Below are 7711 nucleotides of genomic sequence, written 5' to 3'. Positions count from 1 at the left end.
CGCCACGCTGTCATCAGGCACTGCAGGTGCTCCGCCTCCGGCAGGATCCTCAGGCCCTGTGCCTGCAGCTCACACTCCGCCGCGGCCGGGATAAAAGAAGCGGGGGACACTGGAGACAGGCGGACCTCCGTGGGTTGGCCCAGCCGAGCGATTACACGGGCATCGGCTTCCAGGCGGTAGGCTACCTGCCGGGCCTCGGCTACAGCCACACACTCCTCGGACATCGGCCATGGGGGTTGGCCTATCGGTAGCTCCGCAAGGGTCAGTTCCCGCAACGATGGCGCGTCCGGGGCTGTGTCGGGTTGTGCAACCTCATGCTGAGTTGGGTCATTCGCACGCGGTGCTTCCGGCATCGCCATTTTCGCTTCTTCTCTGGTGTCCTCTTCCCGCGGTCTCTTTCGTGGGCGGCCCCGTCTCCATCCTCCAAAGAGAATGAGGAGGCGGACCTCGGCTGCTGACGGACACGTCCTCAGGACACAGAAATATTTAGACTGGGCGGCCATGGTCGTTCGCGCTCTCCAGCTTGTCTACGCCCACTCCACGCCCCTCTTCTTCTCCTGCGCTCTCCTCAGTGCTGTAATGGCGGCGGATTTTGGCGGCAAGTGGCACAGCACAGTCTTTGCATAAATCACAGTCCAAGTATAATAAATCACAGTTCCAAGGCACACATGACCCGATTCCTCAGGCTTAAGTAGATCCTGTTCGTGACGCCAAGTTGTAGCGCCCCCACTGCCGCAGGGCCGAGGGGTACCCGGTACCGGGCCTCTGAGTCTCTGCTCTGGGGTTGTCACGGTGGCTAGACCCGGTCCGTGACCCTGCTGAGGGGCGTACAGTGATAGATGTGGATGGTGGTGGTGGTGCGGTGCAGTAAATAACGAGAACACCAGGTTGCAGTCTCTTTACCTCTTTACTGAAGGCTTCTGGGTCCTCCGCCCGGAGTACGGTTAACCAGGCTGCGCAAGTCCGGCCGGTCCGATGGCACCTCCAGAGTTCCCTTTGCATGTGGAAATCTGTGCCTTCCTTCTAGCGCTTATGTGTTGTGGTCCTACCCTGCTGTGCTTACGGGATAGTCCCCACAACTGTTGTGTCTGTTTCTCGTGTTCCCTCACAACAACTCGATTCTGATGTTCTTCTTAATCTCGTCCCCCAGATCTTATGGTAGGACGCACCCGTATGACGGGAAGGCTCGGAGCTCTTCCGGGACCCTAGAGTCGCCCCTCTCCACAAGTTGCCCCCTATGTCTGCGTAGGTGATGTAGGTGAGACAGCCAGCCTATAGCTCTCTGTCCTGCCGTTGGTTTGAAGTAATGCTTAGAGCTCTGTACTTCCTCGGCGTTCCGGCCACCGGTTAGTTACGCCTCAGTAGGATGTTGCCTCGGTCTAACAGCACGACTCCTACTGGTATTTCTCCCTGTTGCGTTGATCTCGTTTCTCACTCAGCACAGTAAATCTCGCTTCTTGTCCTTTCTTAGGGCACCGCCGCTATGAAGTGCAGGCGCAGTCCCGTAGCTTTCTCTCTGTTTGCCAGGCCTCTGTCAGGATCCCACCCCTGACAGGGACCCTACCGAATCTTCCCCTACAACACCCTCTGCCACAAGGCGTTGTCTGGTTCCAACCCAGTCAGCGTTCTCTCTAACTTCCTGCCTAACCCCCAGTTTTACCAGACTGTGAGGAGTGGCCTAATGGATAATACCCTTAGCTCCCCCTGGAGGCCAGACTGTGAAATGTATTGGTGTATGTGATACCTGGTCAGATGAACTCCTTCAGTGCCATCAGACGTACCATAGCCCCCCTTAGCGGCGGAGCCACAGTACTGCAACGACCAGGACTCTGGGGCGCTGCACTTCCACAACCCCACACACAGTATAATGGACCCAACAGATCCCCACTCACAGAATGTTAGACCCTACAGCTTCCCACAGAGTATGATGAATCCCACTGCTCACCTACAATATGATGGAACCCACAGCCCCCACATACAGTTTGATGCCCCCAAAGCTCCACACAAAGTATGGTTTCCAAACAGCCCCAACACATTATAATGTTCCATGAGCTCTCTACATATCATCATGCCCCACATTCATCCACACAAGTATACTACCTCCACAGCGCCCATAAGTATGATACCCCACTGTCTCCCCAACAAGTAAATAAATATAACTACTTACATCCTCCCATTCCCCTGATGTGCAGTCATAGTGTGTGCACTGTGAGGACTGAAGCTCTGCACAGCAGGTAAGATCTAGTGATATCATCGCCCTTGATGTGCGGATAGCTGATGACTGTGTTATACCAATGTTCACCATATATTGTATATTGTGGGTGCCTAAAAATCACAAGAAGCACACAGGATGCCGTCCTTTAAATGGCGGCCAAGGAAGCTCGCACTGCCATGGTCCAGCTGCCATGAGGTACTGACATGAACACTGGACCAGGGTCCAGTGAATCTTTTTTCTCCACTCTAGTTGTTCATCTATATGTAAGGAGATGGACCGGACCGCGGGTACCTGCATGCCGGGTCCGGAACTGAAAGAGCTGCATTCTCTGTCTCCTGGGGGAAGCCTGAGAGAGGCGGACTTTCCCCTGCTGCCGGAGGGAAGGAAGAGGGGGACAGGGCTTACTGCTGAGAGCAGGTGGTGGGGAGAGCCAGAAATGGGCGCAGCCAGAGAAGAGAAAGCGTGCGCAAGAGGAGGGTTGCTTGCCATAGCAGAGCAGCACACAGAGCAGTGAGTGGCGCTCTCAGTCTCCCTTGCCCTCAGAGAGTACTGGCGCTGTAGCAGGCCGCATAGAGGGGGCCCCATCACCTGCAGAGACAGGCGTGTACAGTAGCATGCCAGAGAGACCGCTGCAGAGCTGTGCAGAATGGAGCAGAGCCGTGCACACAGAGCGGAGCCGAGCCGGGTGCCGCAACAGACATAGAGACGAGTGCTCCAGTCGGGAGCACTAGCACCAAAGAGACCAGCGTCGCAAACAGCGGGGACCAGGGAGAGCGAGACGTGCGGTGTGTGCCTAGTGATAACTACAGAGTACCAGGTGCTGTACACTACGTGACCGTGTGTACCGCACACGCGTTGCTCCTAAGAGAGATCACACAAGGGACTGAGACTTGCATCCTGACGTGGGGAGAGAAAAGTTGTCCTAACCGTCGGTTACCTGACTACCCCCCATTTGAAATAGTCAATGAGCCACGTTGGGATCGCACCGGACTGTGGCCTGTGCCTTTAATAGCCACATTAGTATATGGACTAGGCCCAGTGGAAGGTACCGGAGACCGATCACTGCCGCCAGAAGACGGAGCCAGCAACTACAGGAGAAGACGCTGCGCCCACCATTGCCGGCGCTATTTAGTGCGCAGCAGGAGCTGCAATGTGAGAACTTCCATATACTCTTGTTTCCTAATTGTTGTGTTTGAACTGTTGCATTTTACCGTGCCTTTAATACCGTTAACTCTTTACCTCCTTGCGTGGAGTATCTCCCCTGTAAATAAACATGTTAACCCTTGCTCTGCCTCCCGTCCGTCACTGCATCCCGCGTTCCTGCTTGGTATCTGACATATATATGATTTCATGCAATTGGTAAGCCAGTAGAGTAATACTGTTACACAACAAATACATTATTATAAGGATAGCTTGTAAATACCTGTATTCTAGAAACGACAACCCCCTTCCCATGTGTCCTAAAAGATATTTGGTCAGCACAATCATTTTTTCCTAAGATGTAACCAGCTTCTCATCTAAGTCAAGCAATGGTCTTGTAGGATCAATGCCAAAAAACCCAACAAAACTAAAATTATTGCCATCAGATCCAATAGTAAGTTCTATTTCTTCCACCAGAGGGCAGCATATGCCAATTTTTGCATATATTGGTAATGCAGTATTTTTGACATCAGGGTGTTATATATGTGCTGCTGGTGAGAGCAAATAATATTAATTTACTGTCATTTGTCTATTGTAAAGCTGATGTATCTTTTTGTGCTTCATAATGTTCTCTTAAAGTCAGCCTAGCCTTTTTCATATTTAGCAGAATGTAGCTAAAAAGCTGCCACATGGGACAGATGAACACAACAGTGCATTATAACCTCATGTGTCTGTACTACAAGGAGTTTATGCCACTCATCTGCCCACTGCAATGTTAAAATGCACACAGGCATGTGAACAGGGCCTCTTAATTTACTGGGGTTATATTTTTCTGTAGATAGAATCCTACAGCAGGATTTTGCTATGTAGCCTGACAGCAGCATAATGTAGGGGCAGAGACCCTGATTCCAGTGATGTGTCAATATGCCGTGTGTTGCTAGTTTTAAAAAATATATATTTTACCACCATGCACAGCATACACAGGAAGCTGCCAATCAATGGTGTGGACGGCTTTATACAGAGCACTGCTAGATCTGCAGCAGAAAAAAACAGTAATTGTTCCAAATGACAACATGCAGACCCGCAAGTAACACATCCCTGGAATCAGAGTCTCAGCCCCTATATCATGCTGCTCTCAGATTACATAGCACAAACCTGGTAATAGAGTCCCTTTAACAGCGCACCTCTCTGCAGTCTCTTCACTTCCTGCTTGCTGGGAAACAGGGCACTCTTGAAAATTGAGAGTTTGGACAAGCTGCATGGTCATACCACCGGTCAGAGCTGAGCGCTCTCCAAAGCTGCAAGTAGAGGCAGAAGGAGAAAAGCACAGGGCACTAAACATGGCCATATCCAGTAATCTGCCCAATGTCAGAGCAGTGCTGGCACGACAGTTTTTTGTCACTTTTTTGTGGCAAAATCCCCCAAAAATATTTTAAATCTTTGTAACAAGCCTCTCAAAGTTCTTAAAGCTATTTAACGAGAAATCTCGTATGTAGCGCACATGTATTTTTTTCTGGTGCCTTTTTTTTTTAACGCATGTAAAGTTTTGTTTCTTTTTAGGAAGATTTTTCAGGCTGAAAAATCCACATAAAAGAGCAGCATTAAAAACATTTTTTTGGAGTTGAAATTAACAGTTCCCCACTATCATCATGAGTGACTTCAACATCCCCATTGACACTTCCCTCTCAGCTGCCACTAAACTTCTATCTCTCACCTCCTCCTTCAGCCTCAATCAATGGTCTTCTGCAGCCACTCACAAAGATGGCCATACATTGGATCTCATCTTCACCTGCCTCTGCTCCCTATCTAACCTCTCTAACTCACCTCTACCTCTTTCCGACCACAACCTACTTACATTCTCTTCCCTCTCAACTCCTTGTCCTCAATCCCCACTTCACAAACTCGCCCAACCTCGCAGAAATCTTAAACACCTGGATCTACAATCACTGTCTGAATCCCTTCTCCCTCTTGCAGACATAAGGTCCCTACACAATGCAGATGCCGCTGCTGTCGCTCTATATAACACTACAATAGATGCAGCTCTGGAATTGGTCGCCCCTCTCACACATACCAAAGCTTGCAAAATCAACAGACAGCCCTGGCACACCAGCCTGACCAAAGAACTGAGACGGGCTACAAGGGTTGCTGAGTGGAGATGGAAAAGATCCCGCTCCAACAAGCACTTCATCGCATTCAAACAGTCCCTCACTACTTTCAAGGCCACACTCGCTGCAGCAAAACAAACCTACTTCTCATCTCTCATATCCTCCCTGTCTCACAACCCTAAACAGTTATTCAACACTTTCAATTCTCTCCTCCATCCCTCAGGACCCCCTCCCTCTCCCCTCATCTTAGCTGAAGACTTTGCCTCATTTTTCAAGCAGAAAATTGATAACATCAGAGACAGTTTTGGTCGACAGCTCCCAGAGCCCTTCCTCCTAACTGCTCAGCCCTCCTCCTCCAAAACCAACTTCTCCATCATTACAGAAGATCGACTCTACACTCTACTCTCAAAATCACATATCACCAACTGTGCAATGACCCTATCCCATCCCGCTTCATCCCAAACCTCACCACAGTCTTCATCCCAACCCTAACCAATCTTTTCAACCTATCACTGGTGTTTTCCCCTCAAGCTTTAAACATGTCTCAATCACACCTATCCTCAAAAAGTCCTCTCTTGACCCATCCTCTGCATATAACTATCGCCCCATATCTCTTCACCCCTATGCCTCATGGAACAACACGTCCAGCTTGAACTGTCTTCCCACCTCTCTTCCTGCTCCCTCTTTGACTGCTTACAATCTGGCTTCCGGCCCCATCACTCCACTGAAACTGCCCTAACTAAAGTCACCAATGACCTACTACCCGCCAAGGCCAAGCGACACTACTCAGTCCTCCTCCTCCTAGACCTGTCCTCTGCCTTTGACACAGTGGACATTCCCTATTATTACAGACCCTCTTATCTCTTGGTATCACAGACTTGGCCCTATCCTGGATCTCGTCATACCTAACAGACCGGACATTCAGCGTCTCCCACTCACACACCATCTCCTCACCTCGCCCCTATCTGTCGGAGTCCGCAAGGTTCAGTCCTAGGGCCTCTGCTCTTCTCCATCTATACCTTTGGCCTTGGACAGCTCATAGAATATCACTGCTTTCATTATCACCTCTATGCTGGACATACAGATCTACATCTCTGGACCAGATATCACCTCCCTACTAACCAAAATCCCACAATGTCTGTTAATAATAATAATAATTTTTATTTATATAGCGCCAACATATTCCGCAGCACTTTACAATTAAGCGGGTACTTCATCCTTCTTCGCTAGATTTCTAAAACTTAACATGGATAAAACAAAATTCATCATCTTTCTACCATCTCACTCGAATCCCCCAACAGACCTATCCATTAAAGTAAATGGCTGCTCACTCTCCCCAGTCCCACAAGCACGCTGCCTCAGGGTAATCATTGACACTGTTCTCTCCTTCAAACCACATATCCAAGCCCTTTCCACTTCCTGCAGACTTCAACTCAGAAATATTTCCTAGATCCGTACATTCCTCAACCAAGAATCTGCAAAAACCCTCATCATCTCCCGCCTTGACTACTTCAACCTCCTGCTCTGTGGCCTCCCCTCTAACACTCTCGCACCCCACCATTCTATTCTAAACTCTGCTGCCCAACTAATCCACCTGTCTCCCCGCTATTCCCCAGCCTCTCCCCTCTGTTAATCCCTGCACTGGCTCCCCAATACCCAAAGACTCCAGTTCAAAACCCTAACTATGGCACACAGAGCCATCCACAACCTGTCTCCTCCATACATCTGTGACCTCGTCTCCTGGTACTTACCTGCATGCAACCTCCGATCCTCACAAGATCTCCTTCTCTACTCCCCTCTTATCTCCTCTTCCCACAATCGCATACAAGATTTCTCCCGTGCTTCCCCCATACTCTGGAACTCTCTACGACAACATATCTGAGTCTCGCCTACCATGGAAACCTTCAAAAAGATGAAGATCTACCTCTTCCGACAAGCCTACAACTTGCAGTTGGCGCGCCCTACCAGGGCAGCGGGGTACTCATCACCGGGTCCGGTCTTAAAGGGGATGTCACGGTGGCTGCGACCCGGTCTGTGGCCTTGGGCACCCAATAAAAGGGGAAAGGTCCTTAAAGGGATATTGTAAAAGTCTATTCTTCGTCATGCCACCTGTGGTGCTCGGTCAGTGAGGACTGATGCTGCTTTAAAGGGGTCCTCTGGGGGATGTTATTGCAGCAATGATGGTAACGCTTCCCACTGGTGTAGCGGGTCCTGTTGTGAATTCTGCTCTTGGGCTCCCTCCGGTGGTTAT

The sequence above is a fragment of the Ranitomeya variabilis genome, chromosome 4 (assembly GCF_051348905.1).
Source record: "Ranitomeya variabilis isolate aRanVar5 chromosome 4, aRanVar5.hap1, whole genome shotgun sequence".
NCBI lineage: Eukaryota > Metazoa > Chordata > Amphibia > Anura > Dendrobatidae > Ranitomeya > Ranitomeya variabilis.
This window is presented reverse-complemented; position numbering follows the sequence as displayed.